At 49.8% G+C, this 19,117-nt stretch overlaps 1 protein-coding gene across 1 annotated transcript in view; it reads left to right on the top strand.

Moving 5' to 3' along the window:
- PARVB (parvin beta) overlaps positions 1-19,117 on the top strand; it is a 465,356-nt gene that overhangs the window by 1,694 nt on the left and 444,545 nt on the right.

Genomic DNA, 19,117 nt, shown 5'->3' with positions numbered 1-19,117 from the left:
TTTAAGGTTTTTGCCAACGGGAAAAATGCTCCTGGAAATTAAATAGGAGGATGGCAGCACACTGTAACTTCCACCATAGGAGCCAATTTTTTTAAATGAATGGGGGGCGCTGAACCAAACACAAGTTACAGCATTCCCAGCAAAAAAGGGAAAAAATACATAGTGGGACATGAGCTTGACTGACCAGCCTGTATTCAAATATCCAGAGAGGAGTAGTCATGTCGACATTGTTAAGAATCATATGGGCAAAACAAAAGTTATGGAAGCGTTCAAAGTTCTACCAGTTATTCTTTTACACACTCCCAGCTCCTCCCCATCCATAGCACAGTCTCTACCCCCCCAACTCTAACCTGTGTACACCATTTTTCTGTTAGCCTCCCCTTTTCTCTCACATTCTCCTAATCTGTTTCCTCCTCTTGCCATTTTATCCTTTATTCCACTTCCTCTCCTTACTTTCCTCTGTACTTATTTTTAAATTTCTCTCCTACATGGGCATACTTTCACTTTATATTTGGAGGCGGCTGCTCTCCGTACACTCCAGTATCCTGTTCTGCTTCCCATTTCTCCTACACCCAACTTTTTCTGTTCCCCTTCACAGTTTCTCTTCACATCTCTATTCAGCCAGCTGCCCTTCTCTACAGGCTTGGTTCACCCATTCCCTTCACTGCTTTCCACCCCTTAATCTTCCTCAGCACATTAGGCTTCCCTTCATTAGCAGGCTTAGCCCAGGGCTGGTTCTTCCATTACCTGATCTAAGTAGTTGCCTAGGGTTCCAATTTTTTTTTTTAATATATATATTTTTTTAAATTTTTTTTTTTTGGGGGTGGGGGGCAGGGGAGCAACAGCAGCATAAACACAGGAAACCTTCAGATGCTGCCTACCCACTTTTAAGGAACAGCATCTAAAGAGAAAAGGGCATTGATGCTGGGGACATGTGGAGATAGGGTGAGCAGGGGTGTTGTGGAGAAAAGTTCTAGGTGGGTGGAGGGAGAGAAAGTGAGACTGGGTTGATGCTGGTGTGCTGAACAGGGAGTGAAGGGGAAGAAGAGAGGGGAGATGCTGGACAGAGGGATAAAGAGAAGTGATGCTGGGCCCTGTAGATCGGAGGCAAAGGTAGGGAATACAGTTTTCTGGTCGTGGACCCCTGGGCCGAGGGGGCGTTGGCACCACCTGTGGGGAGGAAACCCACAGGCCCACACTGTCGGTAGGTGAGGCCGGAGAGGAGCAGAGACCCTGCTGGAGCTTCACCACTATCAACTCAAGTCCCCCTCAGGTTGAGCCCTTGGATGCTGGGGCCAGCTGGACTTACGCAGGGTCTCGGGAATCCCCATGGTGTGATGACGCTGGCTGGAGCTGGGTGCGGGGTCCGGGTACCGATTAGGGTCAGAGTGGTAGGCAGTTTTCGGGGTCGAAGTCCAGGCAAGGGTTGGGGCTGGCAGCAAATCTCATGATCGGTGTCCAGGCAAGGGTCGTGGCGGGCGGCGAATCTAGTGGTCAGTTATCCAGGCAAGGGTCGAGGCAGGCGGTGAATCTCGTGCTTGGTAAGGTCGAAGTCAAAAGACAGTCCGGGGCACAGGACTGGTCAGGAACTCAGGAACGCACTCCTGGGACAACCAGGAGCAAGGAGCCAAGAAGGCAAGGCAAGTTCTGCAGACCATACCTTGCCTTAAATAGGATAGGCTGCTGATATCTGGAATATAGTGATAGGAGTATACTATCATCCACCTGACCAAAATGATCAGACAGATGGTGAAATGCTAAGAGAAATCGGAGAAGCTACCCAATTTGGCTGTGCAGTAATAATGGGAGATTTCAATTACCCCAGTATTGATTGGGTAAATGTAACACCGGGACATCCTAGAGACATAAAGTTCCTGGATGGAATAAATGACTGCTTCATGGAGCAATTGGTTCAGGAACCAATGAGAGGGGGAGCAATTTTAGATTCAATTCTTAGTGGAATGCAGAATTTGGTGAGAGAGTTAACTGTGGTAGGGCCACTTGGCAATAGGGATCATAACCCGATCAAATTTGAACTAATGACTGGAATGGGGACAATATGTAAATCTACAGCTCTAACACTAAATTTTCAAATGGGAAACTTTGATAAAATGAGGAAAATAGAAAAAAAACTGAAAGGTGCAGCCTCAGAGGTTAAAAGTATTCATCAGGCATGGACATTATTTAAAAATACGATCTTAGAAGCACAGTCCAAATGATTTCTACGCATTAAAAAGGGTGGAAGGAAAGCAAAAAGATTACCGGCATGGTTAAAAGGTGAGGTGAAAGAAGCTATTTTAGCCAAAAAAAAATCCTTCAAAAATTGGAAGAAGGACCCATCTGAAGAAAATAGACAAAAGTATAAGCATTGTCAAGTTAAGTGTAAAACACTGATAAGGCAGCCTAAGAGAGAATTTGAAATGAAGTTGGCTGTAGATGCAAAAACTCATAATAAACATTTTTTAAAATATATCTGAAGCAAAGAAACCTGTGAGGGAGTCGGTTGGACTGTTAGATGACCAAGGGGTTAAAGGGGCTCTTAGGGAAGATAAGGCCATTGCAGAAAACTAAATGAATTCTTTGCTTCTGTATTACTAATGAGGATGTTGGGGAGATACCAGTTCCGGAGATGGTTTTCAAGGGTGATAAGTCAGATGAAGTGAACCAAATCACTGAGAACCTGGAAGATGTAGTAGGCCAGACCAGATTGACAAACTAAAAAGTAGCATATCATCTGGACCGGATGGTATGCAATCCAGGGTTCTGAAGTAACTCAAAAATGAAATTTCAGATCTTTTAAGATTTGTAACCTATCGTTAAAATCGTCCATTGTACCTGCAGACTGGAGGGTGGCCAATGTAACCCCAATATTTAAAAAGGGCTCCAGGGGCGATCCAGGAAACTATAGACCAGTGAGCCTGACTTTAGTGCAGGGAAAAATAGTGGAAACTATTCTAAAGATCAAAATCACAGAGGATAAAGAAAGACATGGTTTAATAGAACACAGTCAGCATGGATTTACCCAAGGGACGTCTTGCCTCACAAATCTGCTTCATTTTTTTGAAGAGGTTAATAAACGTGGATAAAGGTGAACCAATAGATGTAGTGTATTTCGATTTTCAGAAGGTGTTTGACAAAGTCCCTCGAGAGGCTTCTATGAAAACTGAAAAGTCATGGGATAGGAGTCTATGTTCTTTCATGGATTACAAACTGGTTAAAAGACAGGAAACAGAGTAGGATTAAATAGTTCATTTTCTCAGTGGAAGAGGTTAAACAGTGGAGTGCCTCAGGGATCTGTACTTGGACCGCTGCTTTTCAATGTATTTATAAATGATCTGGAAAAGAATAAGACGAGTGAGGTTATCAAATTTGCAGATGATTCAAAATTATTCAGAGTAGTTAAATCACAAGTGGATTGTGATAAATTGTAGGAGGACCTTGCGAGACTGGAAGATTGGGCAGCCAGATTGCAGTGAAATGTAATGTGGACAAAGGCAAAGTGATGCATATAAAGAAAAATAATCCCTGCTGTAGTTACATGATGTTAGGATCCATGTTAGGAGCTACCACCCAGGAAAAAGATTTAGGCATCATAGTGGATAATACATTGAAATCGTCGACTCAGTGTGCTGCAGCAGTCAAAAAAGCAAACAGTGGGGCCAATGCGATACAGTGCGCTCAGCTGAACTCACTGTTAACCTGCAGTTGGACGCGGATTGTAGAGGCACTAACTAATCCCCTTATGCAATAAGGGGATTAGCGCCTCTACTGGCCGTCCAATGTGGAGTGAATCTAATAGCGCTCATCACATGCAAATGCAGGTGAATGAGGCTATTAGTTATTCACTCCCTATGCAAAAAAAAAAAAATGTGCATCTAAGATGCACATTTAGCAATCAGACATTAACGCCTGCCTGGAGCAAGCATTAGTCGCTGAGCACTCCTTAAACCAGTACAGAAAAGCTGAAAAAACTGCTTATCTGTACTGCCTCCTACTTAATATCGTTGCGATATTAAGTAGGAGGAAAAACTAAAGTGATTTAACCAAAAAAAAAGTTAAAAAAAAAAAAAGTGCCAGCAGTTGTGTGCAGGAAATGGACGCTGGCTTTGTAGCATTTAGGGAACCAACTTCAATAAACTCGGTGTCGATTTTCCTAACCGGTGGACAGCCGACGCACTCAAGTTCTCCTTAGCAAGTTGCTGCTAGGGGTGCTCAAGTGATCCTAGTGTCTCCTTGCTAACGCGACCTCCTAATTTAAATATTGCATGGCGCCCCCAGGGTGCCTGGGGGCACGTTAAGAAAGCAGGCGGTTTACAGGTAACGGGGGTGCAATAACCTTGAACATTTAACAAGTGGAGAGGAACCAAAAGTTACAATAAAACAGGGTTGCTGGAACTGGGGGAGGAAGAGTAACTTTACAGTAGTAATTATTTACATTGTGCTAAAAGGTCTCTTAATAGTTGTTGTGGTGAATCAGTTAGACTTGGGAAAGGCTTGTTTGAATAACCAAGACTTAAGCCTTTTTCTGAATGTTAATAGTCATGGTTCCTGTCTGAGATCGGGGGGTAAGGTATTCCATAGAGAAGGTCCCGCTGTAGAAAAGGCCCAATCTCTGAATGCTAGATGGTGCGTAGATTTGGTTGGGGGGACAAACAGGGAACCTCTGTAGGCTTCTCTGATGGGTCCGGATGAAGTGTGTAGTCTGAGGGGGATTTGGAGGTTAAGAGGGGCTTGGGACTGGATGGTTTTATGGATGATGGTGATGGACTTGTGTAGAATTCTGAAGTGAATTGGTAGCCAGTGTAAATTTTTGAGAATGGGCGAGATGTGGTCTCTTCATCTGGAGTTTGTCAGGATTCTGGCTGCAGCGTTCTGGAGCATCTGAAGAGGTCTGATGGATGATGAAGGGAGACCTAGCAAGATAGAATTGCAATAATCTATCTTGGAGAATATTACGGCTTGGAGGACTGATCTGAAATCTTGAAAGTGAAGGAGTGGTTTAATTCTTTTTAGTACCTACAGCTTATAGAAGCAGTTCTTGGTTGTGTTGTTAATGAATGTTTTTAAATTCAGGTGGTTGTCTATTATTATTCCTAGGTCTCTTGCACCGGCCCCAGTGTTAGGAATTATTAGGAAAGGAATGGTGTATAAAACGAAAAATGTTATAATGCCTCTGTATCACTGCATGGTGAGACTGCAAATTGAGTACTGTGTACAATTCTGATCGCCGCATCTCAAAAAAAAGATATAGTTGCACTGGAGGAAGGTACAGAGAAGGGCGACCAAAATGATAAAGGGGATGGAACAGCTCCCCTATGAGGGAAGGTTACAGGTTAGGGCTGTTCAAGTTAGAGAAGAGGTGGCTGAGGGGGGATATGATAGAGGTCTTTAAAATCATAGAGGTCTAGAACGGATAAATGTGAATTGATTATTTACTCATGGACTAGAGGGCACTTCATGAAGTTAGCAAGTAGCGCATTTAAAACTAATTGGAGGAGAGGTCACGTGATGCGGTGAGCCGGGTAAGACGCACTTGCCTGAGCTCCGTGGGTTCCCCCCCAGAAAATCGCTCGCATAGTGACTAAAATAGCCCCGGCATAAGCGAAACTGGAACCAAACGCCAGGGGACATCATCGCGGATTTGAAGGAGCAGAAGGCACGGGTCTTTATAGCGAACTATGTCCTCTAAAGTGCCGAGAAAGGACAAGGCGAAACCGGCAGGAGGAGAAGACAAAATGGCGGACGCTGTTATTGCAGCGGAACCCTCAGCCTTAGACGATCGGGACATAGCGAAATTAACTTCTGCTGTAGTCTCTGCGCTGGACCACAAATTTGAAGGTATTTCTGACAATATCGTGGCAGTAAAGAAGTCTCTGGGGGACATTGGCCGTAGACTCGACATCGCGGAGGGCCGGATAGCCCTGGTAGAAGAAGACAATATAGCGATCACTACCAAAATCGCAGCGTTAGAGGCGGCCTGTAAAGCGGCAGAAGAGAAGTTAGAGGACCTGGAAAACAGGTCCCAACGAAACAACTTGAAATTCTTGGGTCTTCCGGAAACGGTGCAGGAAGGGGACTTAAGGAAAACATTGGAAGAGTGGTTGCCAGTAGTGCTACAAATCCCTGATCTGACAGGCAAACTGAATATTGAGAGAGTGCACAGACTGGGGCCACGCCGAGAGAAAGAGAAGAGGCCTAGATTGGTCATAGCACGGTTCCTGGACTGGGGCCAGCGTGCAGAGGTTCTGGCAGCGTTTCGGAAGGCCAGAACCTTGCAATTTCAGGAGCACCCTGTAATTATTTTCCAAGATTATTCAGCAGCAGTGGCTGCCAAAAGGAAGCTGTTTTCTAAAACGTGCCAAGAGCTATATAACCAAAACACACGTTTTGACTTGCAATTCCCGGCAACTCTGAAGATCTGGAAGAATGGCAAAATCCACTCCTTTGAATCTCCAAGTGCTGCGGACGACTGGATGAACAAAACAAGAGGGGGACACCTGAAGGGACGGTCAGCAGTACAGATGTCAGAGATGGCTGGCATTCATTATATGTTGGCCCATGAGCTATGGAGACTTAATATGGGAAGCAGATAAGTTATGTTGGTGGTGATGTTGTTATGTGATATTCCAGGTGGTTAATCCTGTGTTTATCCTTTGGTTACACCGTTCAGCACATAAGTTGTTTAAAATGTTTTAACTTGCCAGTATGTAGAGGCAGGAGTTATTTATCTAATGTGTGGGGGGGGAACTCACGTGCGCACATATTGCAGACCTCAACCCCAATATATGGGGGAGACTTGGAGTATACGGGGCAATGCAGCCCTACAGGGGAAAGGGGATGGGAATGAAGAGCAGGGCATGGGAAGAAAGGGAAATGGGACGAGGGGGGAGGGGAGGGGGGGGGGGGAAACGGGATCGGAAAGATTATGGAAGGGTTATAATGAAGGAGCCGAAAGGCATGCAGGAATTGACCTGGGGGTCCAGGCTGGGGGACCTCGAGGAAGATTGAGGGCAGATAAGTGTCAAGTGAAGGGCAGTATAAACACTATTCCCTGTACGTACCTGGATCAGTCCAGACAGTGGGTTATGTCCCCAATCCAGCAGATGGAGTCAGCACAAGCTTTGAGGGGGCGTATCCATATATACTACTACCCCCTCTGCAGGAGTTCAGTATCTTCTGACTCCAGCAGATGCGAGTAGAGGAATCAGGCTTCCCCTCCTTTTCCTTTTTCTTCACTTTCTTGCTTGATTATGGCTTGTTGTTGTCTTTTTCTGTGGATCAAGTTTGTATCAAGTTTGTATTACTTTTTTTTTTTTTTAAACTTAAGGCAGAGTTCTTTCAACTTCTGGGGAGTGGCTTATCTTCCTTGTCTCTTCTCTGCGGCCTTGCTGTTTATTTCTCGTTGCAGCCAGGGGTAAGTTTGTTTTTCCTTTGTAGTTTTTTTTTTCCTTCACAGCTCAGCCCCCGGTGCCTGCGAAAGCCGGTGGAGCCGGCCTCTTCGCTCTTTACTCCCTCACCCGCGGCCATTTTACAGCTCCTCATGGGCTGCTGAGCCATTTAGGGAAAGATGTCTGGGGCGGGTCGTGTGGCCGGGAAGGCCCCCCCGCGGCACCCTCCTCTATTTTCGGACAGCGGGCAGTGCGGGCCGACCGGGCCCCCCCGCAGCGGCGCTTTTGTGCGCGTGGCCCCCCGGCCGTGGCTTTTTCTTTTCTCCTACAGCGATCCCGATGCCGCGGCCATCCCGCTGTGCGGCCTGCGGAGACCCGGGGTCCCAGATTTCCCGGGAGGGCATCTGTGCACGATGCCTTCCCGGGGGGGAAGGTACCTCACAGTCCCTGACTGATTTCTCTTTTTTGCTCGGGTGGCACGGGCCGGCCACTCTGCCATTTTTGGCGGGAACGGCGGCCATTTTACATTCTGAGCGCCCTGAGGTGCAGGCCACGAGGGGGAACGGATCCCTGGAGGCCACGAGGGAGAACGGATCCCTGGAGTACTCTACCAGCAGGGGTGTTCCCCCGATTTTGGTGCAGGAACCAAGCACCCAGAGCCAGGGAGCAGGAACCACGCCGCCCCCGAAGCGCACCCGAGCAGGCCGGGGTTCTCTCCGGAGTTTATCCTGCTCATGCATACCGCTTATCTGCAGGGGCTGGAAGCACCTGTGGGACCCCCCCTCCTAAGATCCCTCGGATGTCGCCCTCGACGCCGGCCCCCCCGACCCTCCGGGAGTGGGGGCCTCCCGCCTTCCTACCCGGGTCCGATCCACGCCCACGGCAGTGGGGGCGGTGCCAGACCCAGCGGGACATGGACTTGACCTCCCGGACGGGGGACAAGGGGACGGCACGCAGGAGGGGGATGATCCGCGTACCCTACGCCTCTTCCAGAGGGAAGAGCTGGACGACCTCATCCCGCAGATCATCCAAGAATTAGATTTGGACCCGCCACCAGACCCGCCTGCCCCAGTAGCTCCCGCTGTCGTCACTTCTTCAAGGAAGGGAGATCCTGTCCTGGCGGCACTCCGGCCGAGGGCTCGGGCTTTTCCCATTCATGACTCGTTTTTACAACTTCTCACCAGGGAATGGGACACCCCGGAGGCCTCCCTGAAGAGCAGCCGGGCTATGGAAAAGCTGTACCCGCTCCCCGAAGATTTTCTGGACCTCATCAAGGTCCCAAAGGTGGACTCCGCAGTGTCGGCGGTCACGAAGAGGACGACTATCCCAGTGACGGGAGGTGCGGCGTTGCGGACACACAGGAAGTTTTCCTTAAGCGGGTTTTCGAGGTCTCCGCTCTGGGTATGCGGGCGGTGATGTGCAGTTCACTTGCCCAGCGGGCTAGTCTCCTTTGGGTGCAACAACTCCTCACGTCTCAGAACCTGCCGTCCGATGAGGCTGCCCAGGCAGATCGGCTAGAAGCCGCAGTGGCGTATGGGGCGGACGCCTCGTACGACCTTTTTCGGGTCCTCGCAAGATCCATGGTTTCGGTAGTGGCAGCACGACGACTACTGTGGCTACGCAATTAGGCGGCTGATACGTCCTCTAAGTCGAGTCTGGGCTCTCTTCCCTTCAGGGGCAAGTTCCTCTTCGGGGAGGATTTGGACCAGATCATCAAGTCCCTGGGGGAGAACGCTGTTCATCGGCTGCCGGAGGATAGGTTTCGACCATCCAGAGCATTTTCTTCTTCTTGGACCAGAGCCAGAGCGCAACGGCGCTACAGGGGATACAGACTGGCGGGCTTCCGGTCATCCGCCCCCAGGTCTCAGCCCTGGTCGCGCTCCTTTCGCAGGCGTCGGCCCGCACACACTACTCCCGGAACCGGGAACCCCTATACCAAGTCTTCACAATGATGCCAGTCTCGCCCACTCCCCTGTCCCCAGGATTGGGGACCGACTAACGTATTTCTACGCGGAGTGGGCACGGATCACCTCGGACCAGTGGGTCCTGGATACCATAAAACACGGCTATGCATTGGAATTTGTCCGCCCCCCGCAGGGAAGGTTCATCTTTTCCCCCTGTGGCTCGGACCTCAAGAGAGGAGCGGTGCAGCTGACTCTGGACAGACTCCGGGAGATAGGCGCTATTGCGCCCGTGCCCTTCGGAGAGGTGGGCTCGGGCCACTATTCCATCTATTTCGTCGTACCAAAGAAGGACGGTTCCTTCCGGCCTAACCTAGACCTCAAGGAAGTCAACAAATCCCTTCGAGTCGTTCGGTTCCGCATGGAAACGCTCCGGTCAGTGATTGCGGCGGTGCATCCGGGGGAGTTCCTCGCCTCCCTGGACTTAACGGAGGCCTACCTGCACATTCCCATCCGCCCGGACCACCACCGTTTCCTTCGTTTCAAAATTCTGGACCAGCATTTTCAGTTCACGGCTCTCCCGTTCGGATTGGCGACGGCGCCGCGCACCTTCACCAAGATCATGGTAGTCGTGGCAGCAGCTTTCCAGAAGGAGGGCATCCTGGTTCATCCTTATCTGGACGATTGACTCCTCCGGGCGAAGTCATTCGATCATGGACGCTCAGCGGTGACTCGAGTAGTACAGTTTCTACATTCCCTGGGATGGGTAGTGAACTTCTCCAAGAGCTCCCTCATGCCCTCGCAACGCTTGGGTTTTTTTGGGGGCGACCTTCGACACCCTACTGGGCAAAGTTTTTCTGCGCCAGGACAAAGCTCAATCCTTGCGGGATCACACACGACGGTTCTCTGCGTTACCAGAGCCCACCTCCTGGGACTACCTGCAACTCCTGGGAGTGATGGGGTCCACCGCGCACCTCAGGACCTTACAGTGGGCGCTCCTCTCCCGTTGGAAACCAGTATCGCAGGACTACCAGATGATTCTCCCGCTCCCGCAGAATGCCAGGGACAGTCTGGGCTGGTGGTTGGATCCGCCGAACCTGGCCCGTGGCGTGTCCCTCGATCTGCCAAATTGGGTGGTGGTGACCACTGATGCCAGTCTAGCAGGCTGGGGTGCAGTCTGCGATCGAAGCGCCACGCAGGGGACGTGGTCCACGGTGGAGGCGAAGTGGTCAATCAACCGTCTGGAAACCAGAGCGGTCCGGTTAGCTCTGCGACATTTCCTCCCGCTTCTTCGGAACCGGGAAGTCAGAATCCTATCGGACAACGCTACCACCGTGGCCTACATCAACCGACAAGGAGGCACGCGCAGCCCGCAGGTAGCGCTCGAGGCGGCGCTGCTGATGCAATGGGCGGAGCGTCATCTCGTCCGGCTAGCGGCCTCGCACATCGCCGGTGTGGACAACGTCCAGGCGGACTTCCTCAGTCGTCAACTGCTGGACCCCGGAGAGTGGTCTCTCTCCGACAAAGCGATGCAACTTCTCGTCCATCGGTGGGGGGCCCCCCACTTGGATCTGATGGTGTCCGCTCTCAACGCCAAGGCTCCACGCTTCTTCAGTCGCCGGAGAGAGCACGGCGCGGAGGGAGTGGATGCCCTGGTCCTCCCGTGGCCGCCACATCTTCTGCTCTACGCTTTTCCACCATGGCCCCTGGTGGGCAGGATGCTCCGCAGAATAGAAAGCCATCAGGGGACCGTGGTTTTCGTCGCCCCAGAATGGCCCAGGCGACCCTGGTTTGCGGACCTGCTACAGCTGGTGATCGACGGGCCAATCAGGCTGGGGCACCTCCCCCAGCTCCTACATCAGGGCCCGGTATTTTTCCAGCAGGCAGAACTCTTCTGTCTTGCGGCCTGGCTTTTGAGAGGCGCCGCCTCCGGCGTCGGGGCTACCCGGAGGCGGTAGTATCCACGCTATTGCGGGCACGAAAGACATCGACGTCGGCGGCCTATGTTCGAGTCTGGAAGGTGTTCGAGCTGTGGTGTGCCAGCCAGGCCACGAGACCCGCTAAGGCTTCTGTACCTCAGATCCTTCAGTTTCTACAGGCGGGGGTGGAAAAAGGGCTCGCTATAATTCACTACGGGTTCAGGTGGCCGCCCTTGGTTCGCTGTTGAGCGATGGGGGCTCTCTTCTACAGTATCCTGACATTGCTCGTTTTCTCAAGGGTGTCAAGCATATGCGTCCTCCGTTACGGGACCCTTGTCCCTCCTGGAGTCTTAACCTTGTGCTTCGCTCCCTGTCGGGACCACCGTTCGAGCCGCTGCGCAGCGCAACGATAAAGGATCTCACTCTCAAGACTGTATTTCTTGTGGCCATCTGTTCCGCTCGACGCATCTCGGAGCTGCAGGCTCTGTCGTGTAGATAGCCCTATCTCCGTTTCTCCGACTCTGGAGTTTCGCTTCGCACCGTTCCCTCCTTCCTTCCGAAGGTGGCTTCTGCATTCCATGTGAACCAGACGGTGGAGTTGCCGTCCTTCTCTTCCTCAGAGCCGAAGTCTCTCCGTCTCTTGAATGTCAAGCGCACTCTGCGCCTCTATCTGGAGGCTACAAATGAGTTCCGGACCTCTGACCATCTCTTCGTACTCTGGGCCGGTCCTAAGAAGGGGTCTCAGGCCTCGAAGACTACCATTGCCAGATCGCTGAAGGCCGGCATTGCTGCTTCCTACATTGGGGTGGGTCGGACTCCCCCACCCGGAATCGTAGCGCATTCTACTCGTTCTCAGGCGGCTTCCTGGGCAGAGGTTCGCTCTGTATCCTCGCAGGAAATTTGTAGGGCAGCCACCTGGAAATCGTTACACACGTTCTCGAGGCACTATAGTCTGCACCTCGCCTCTTCGGTCTCTGGACACTTTGGCGAGCAGGTTCTCCGAGCAGGCCTCGCAGGACCCCACCCGATTTAGGGAAGCTTGGGTACATCCCACTGTCTGGACTGATCCAGGTACGTACAGGGAAAAGAAAATTATTACTTACCTGCTAATTTTCGTTCCTGTAGTACCATGGATCAGTCCAGACGCCCACCGCGTTTGGGTTCTTGATCCTGCTCAGCTCTGCGCTACTTCTTGCTTGCAGTGTTCTGTGTCTTCACAGTCGTTTCTTTTCGCTGTTTTTCACAGCTCCCTACAAGTTGGTAGGATGTTTGCAGTTACTTGTTGCGGTTACAATTGTTTTCATTATCTGTTTCCACAAACTTGATCCTTCGGGGGTTTCTACTCTGGCTTTGATATACTCGATACTGAACTCCTGCAGAGGGGGTAGTAGTATATATGGATACGCCCCCTCAAAGCTTGTGCTGACTCCATCTGCTGGATTGGGGACATAACCCACTGTCTGGACTGATCCATGGTACTACAGGAACGAAAATTAGCAGGTAAGTAATAATTTTCTTTTAGATGACTACCATGAGATGTGGATCATGGAATGTTGGGGGGATAGGCTCACCTGTAAAAAGGCAAAAAATATTGAGTGCCTTAGCGAGGAAAAAGTTAGTAATTGCTAGCCTACAAGAAACCAGATTAACTGAAGTGGAGAATAAAAAACTACAAAAGAGCTGGGTGGGACAATGTTTTTACTCACCAGCATTTCAAAGAAAGGCAGGGGTAACGATTTTATTTCACAAAAACACTCCGATGGAGGTGCACCAACAGGTAGTGGATGAGGAGGGTCGGTACCTCATATTAGTGGGGAAAATTAGGGGCAGGGAATACACTATCTGTACTGTGTATGGCCCCAACTCCTACACGCATACTTTCTTTCAGACCTTGGCGGCAAAACTGTTGGCGGCAGGGAAGGGCCAGTTAATTCTTATGGGGGACCTCAATTGTGTACATGATACCACTATGGACACATCAGGTATGGGAATGAGAAAAGATGGAGGTATCGGCAGAGGAGTGGACTATCTAGCTACGGAGCTGAATATTGTGGATATATGGCGCAACCTGCATCCGACAGAGCGTGACTATACGCACGTTTCTAGGGCACATGCCACGCTCTCTAGGATAGACTATATTCTAACTGCCACTAATCTATTCCCGCAGATACTGAAGGCAGAAATAGGGCCAATTGAGATATCTGATCATGCAATTATCTGGATAGATATCAGGGCTCTTGATGGGGAATTAGGCCCTAAGATGTGGAAATTTCCAGGTTATATGACAGGGGACAAAAAATTTCAGGATTTCCTAAAGGAAAAGTGGAGGGAGTATAAAGGAAGACCCGATTCTGTACTGGGAAGCGGGTAAGGCAGTGATGAGGGGGGAAATACTGGGATACATGAGTGCCAGAGCTAAAAATATGCATAAACAAATTACACTGTTAGAAGGGCAGCTCAAAGATGCCAAAATGCAAATGATGGCACGGAATAATGTACAAAAGAGAGAGGAGTACCATGCCATACTGCATACCCTTAATGAGCTGCTCCACAGGAAAGCTCAACAAGCCTGTTTTATGGGGAACACCAGTTCTTTCGTTATGGCAATAAGGCAGGACGCCTTTTAGCTAATTTAACTAGAGCGATCAGAGGCAAGTCCTATATAGCAAAATTAAGGGACAGGCAAGGCAACCCCATTCAGAAAGGAAAGGAAGTGTGTGCTGCTTTTCGAGACTTCTATATGAAATTATACACTGAGGACAGAGGAGAGGGAAGGGAACAGGAAGAAATGTTTTTTAAGGACCTACCCATACCGAAGATTACACAAGAGCAGCTAGCCCAGCTTAATCAGCCAATACAATTATTGGAAATCATCAGCGTCATACAAACGAGTAAAAGGGGAAAGGCGCCAGGCCCAGATGGCTTTAGTGCAGAATATTACAAAAGTCTTCTATACCAAATTGCACCGGACCTACTGAAATTCTTTGAAATAGCGCAGCAAAGGGGGGCCTTTCCGGAGGACTTCACCAGGGCTTACATCACAGTCCTGGAGAAACCCGGTAAAGACCTGGCACTTACTGCCTCCTATAGGCTTATATCCCTATTAAATTTTGAGGCAAAAATATTTGCGAAAATAATGGCGGACCGGCTGGGTCAGGTGTTCCCCTCTATAATCGCACATACACAAGTTGGATTTGTAAAAGGAAGATCGGTGTGCTCAAATATGACTAAGCTACTAATAGCACTAGAGGAGAGTGCAGCAAGAGATACATCAGCGCTGGTCGTAGGTTTTGACTCGGAGAAGGCCTTCGACAGGGTGTCGTGGCCTATCTATACTCAGTGCTAGACAGATATGGATTTCAGGGTGACATAGTGCACAGTATTAAAATGTTATACCAAAACCCAAAATCTGCCATTGTGGCAAATGGTCATGTGTCGGAAGATTTCCAGTTACACAGGGGTACCAGGCAGGGGTGCCCGTTGTCGCCCTTGTTGTACATCCTAACAATAGATCCACTCCTTAGAAAAATAGAACTAGATGAGCAGATAACAGGATATAAAGGGCGAGCGCTAGAATTTAAAGTGTCGGCTTTTGCAGACGACGTGCTGGTGTTTTTGACTTCACCGCAACAGTCGCTGCGACAGGTGCTAGCACATCAGGCACTGTTTGGGACGTTCGCAGGTCTTAAGATAAATGTGGACAAATCAGAGGCCATGGACATAGGATCTGGGGTAAAAGCCCAGTGGGAAGGGGACTTTCCCTTAAATGGGTGGGGAAGACGATGAGATATTTAGGTCTCCAACTGACAAGAACGGTGGACCAATTCAAGGGAGCGAATATAGGAGCACTTCTTCAGCATATGGAACGCCGTCTAGGTGTTTGGTCGAAACTACCCTTGTCCTTGATGGGCAAAATCAATTTATTAAAGATGCTGGAGTTACCATGCTGGTTATATGTTTTACAAAACATACCAATATGGCTGACCAAAACGGAGATGCAGCATATCCATAGGATTTTGAATAAGTATATATGGGGGGGTAGGAGGGCCAGAGTGTCCCTGAGGTCGTTGATGCATCCGTGTGCTCAGGGGGGACTAGCCTGCCCACACTGGAGAGATTATAATTTGGTGTGCTCCCTACGACATATGCAGGATTGGTTTCAGGGCACGACCTTATACTCCCCGCGTGAATACATTAGGGACTGGTTGACCCCATTTTACCCGGAAAATCTCCTGCATATAAGACCCAGAGAAGTCCCGAGCCAATACAGGAAAAGTATGTTGCTTCAATCGTGTAGGAGAGCGTGGGCCTATCTTTGTAGATCCAAGTTGCAAATTGCAGGGATGGTTTCGCCGTATATCACTCTGCGGGGAAATCCGCAGTTTGAGGGGGGAAGGACTAGTGGTATTTTCAGCAAATGGGAACAAAAGGGCCTCACTAGAGTGCTTCAGTTATGGGATGCCCAATATGAGCAAGCGAAAAGCTTTCAAGCACTGCAACAACAATATGCCCTGGATTCAAAGGACTTTTATGCATACTTGCAGGCGAGACATTATGTGGAGTCCCTGATTAAAAGGGAAGACCACGGGGGCCTTCAACTTAAAAAGCTGACCGGGTTCTTCACCCCGGTGGGGAAGAAACAGAACTCTTGCTCAGTTTTTTCACGGGCTCTCAGGGATATGCCATCTCAAACGATTCTGACTGAGATAAGAGACAAATGGGCGTCTCACAAGGGGCTAAGTTTGACTGTGAAGCACATAGCCCAGATATTGCAGGATATGGTAGGGGCAACAGAGAATATCACATTACGAGAAACAGGTTATAAAGTCTTGCGATGTATGTACATATCCCGGGCTAGGGGGTTTCGAATTAAGCTGTGTGACAATGATATATGTCAAAAATGTGATCAAGAACCGGGAACGTTATACCACTCACTATGGGGATGTATTAAGATAGCACGATATTGGGAGGGGGTAACGAACTTTCTGGGTCACATTCTGCAAACATACATACCGAGAACGCCAGAACTCTGTTTGTTGCGACTTATTACAGAATCGACGGCACAATTAAAGGAGCAGGACAGTTTATATCTGCAAAAAGCTCTATTGGTGGCGTTGCAACCAATATTAAAGGAATGGATTTCGAAGGACCCTCCACAATTGGACATATGGAAGCATAGGCTGTTTAAAGTTTTCAGGTTTGATTATATGACGGCGCAACAAAAATCACTAGGAGCCAAGGACAAGTGTCAAGCAATATGGAGCAGATACTGGAACTCACTTTCTCCCACAATGCAGAAATGTGTGACGGATAACTTTGCTTTAGACACGTGAACTGAGCCTTTCAAAGAAGATCTACACAGGAGGGGTTCCCGAGTAACTCTCTTTAGCGGGTGGGGGGTGGAGGGAAGAGGGAAGGGAGGGAGGACGGAGGGTGGGTATGTTTATGTTTATGGCTATGGCAGAAGGCGAAAGGGAGCTGAGAGATAGTGTTCTGACGACGGAAACATTTTATGTCTTGTCTTTATTTGCTTTGGTTTGCTATATGGGGCTACAAGATAATTGTACACTGTATCTTTACACTATACTCTTGTTCATATTCATTCTTTTTGTATGGAAAACTTCAATAAACATATTTTCAAAAAAACCCAACTAATTGGAGAACATTCTGTTTCACTCAACGTACAATTAAGCTCTGGAATTTGTTGCCAGAGGATGTGGTTAATGCAGTTAGTGTAGCTGGGTTTAAAAAAGGTTTGGATTTGTTCTTGGAGGAGAAGTCCATTAACTGCTATTCCCTGTACGTACCCGGATCAGCCCAGACTGCTGGGTTATGCCTCCCAGCAGATGGAGAGAAACTTGAAGGTCACCCCTGTAAGGAGGATGCTTCACTTGCAGCCCCTTCTGTATTTCTCTGTCTCCAGCAGATGAAGGTGGCAGAACCTGCAGTCCTGGCTAATTGACTCAAAAAAAAAAAAAAAAGTCGGGCTTCCCGAAGAGCAGAGTCATTTCTCCTCGGTGGTAGGCCTGCCGTGTGCTTTGCCCTTCACTGCAGTGTACTAGGAACAGCAGCCTGTGAGTGACTGTGGGGGGATTTACCGGTGGGCCAGTCCCTCCCCCCCGGCCCAGAGACAACCGCGGGTTGTGCTCTGGTGAGGCCAACGCGAATTAAAAAAAAAAAATAGAATTGGAACGCGTTGTTTTTTGCAGCTGTGCTGCTCTTATTCGGCCTCCCCTCCTTGTTCAGCACGGAGATGCTGCATGCTTTGGCCTGCAAATCCTGTGGGGAGCCAGCAGCACGGCTCTCCAGTGATAGCCTCTGCTCCTGGTGTCTTCCCAGAGCCGAGGGCCCGTCAGCGGGGGCCATTGACGGCAGGAGGAGGCAGGCACATTGGTCCCGTGGTGCGGGCGCCCCGATGCTGCCCGTGGTACTCAGCCTGCCCTGCTCCTGCAGATCACAGGAACAACGGCCATTTTAGGAGCTTTAGATGTTGATGCAGACAGCTCAGCAGGGGGAGGGGATCTCCCTCCTCAGTTATTTCCGCAGGAGTTTTGCCCCGGGTCTCCCCATGATTTATTTCCTGCTTTCCATGCTCTTTTGGGTACTCTCCCTCAGGAAAATTTAAAGGGCCAGCATCCTTTTTCGGCTGATTTTATTTTACTATTACATAAGGCTTATTTAGCTAGCCTTATGTCCATGGGAGATCTTGAGCCCCTCCGGGGCGGCCTGGGGATGAGCCCTCTCCTGCCGTGCAGGTTCCTAGGCCGGATCCTCCTGAGGTCTCCCGGATTAGGGTCGTCCGGGAAGGGTCCGGTTCCAGGAACCAGGGGGCGGTGCCGCTGGCGGACTCTGAGTGTGTGGCCCCAGTGGAAGGGGATGATCCTCGGGTCCTTAGGCTCTTTCATAGAGATGAGTTGGAGCCGATGATTCCATATGTCCTAGCGAGTTGGGCATACCGGTTGGTCAGATGCTGACGCCTCAGGATCAGGGCACGGTGGATGCCGGTGGATGCCTAGCCAGTCTGGTCTTCGTCCCCTGGCTAGGACTTTTCCTTTTCATCCTATGTTGCTCCAGCTAATGTTTCGGGAGTGGGATACTCTGGAAGCTAGCTTTTGCTTAGGCAGAGCTATGGAAAAATTGTACCCGCTGCCGGATGACTCTCTTGATCTCTTTAAGGTTCCCAAGGTTGATGGAGCCATATCTGCAGTCACCAAGCGTTCGGCTATTCCTGTAGTTGGGGCGGCTGCCCTTAAGGACTCTCAGGATTGTAAGCTGGAAGTGCTTCTCAAGCGTATCTTCGAAGTGTTGGCTCTGGGGGTTCGAGCAGCCGTTTGCAGTAGTTTAATAGAGCGTGCAAGTTTACGGTGGTACAACAACTCCTGAATGCCAGAGAATTCTCCCCGGAGGAGTTGGAGCACGCTGATCATTTGGAGGGGGCGACGGTAGTGTATGGGGCAGATGCCTTGTATGATCTCCTTCGTATGTCTTCACGTACTGCCTCTGCGGTGTCAGTCCGCAGGCTTTTATCGCTCTGTAATTGGTTGGCTGATGTTTCCTCTAAGTCGCAGCTGGGTGCTTTTCCGTTTCGGGGGAAATTACCTTTTGGAGTAGCTCATTAAGTCCTTGGGGGACAATAAAGTGTACAAGCTCCCGGAGAATAGGCCAAAAGCTTCCAGAGGTTTTGGCCCTTCCCGGTCGCGTTTTCGGGGGCTGTGCTGTTTTTGCCAGTCTAAGCTGGCTCCGTTTGGTCAAAGACAGTCGTCTGGCAGGTCACAGACCTGGTCTCATTTCTTTCATGGCCATAGACCTGCCCGAGACGGCGGTGCCACAGGGGCGACAGGAGTCAAGTCCTCCCAATGAAATAGCGCCGGCCCCACTCCCCTATTCTGGTTGTTGGGGGCGGCTGTCC

The sequence above is a fragment of the Rhinatrema bivittatum genome, chromosome 4 (genome assembly GCF_901001135.1).
Source record: "Rhinatrema bivittatum chromosome 4, aRhiBiv1.1, whole genome shotgun sequence".
NCBI lineage: Eukaryota > Metazoa > Chordata > Amphibia > Gymnophiona > Rhinatrematidae > Rhinatrema > Rhinatrema bivittatum.
Note: the sequence above shows the minus strand (reverse complement) of the source record. Positions and strands in the feature narration are given on the sequence as shown.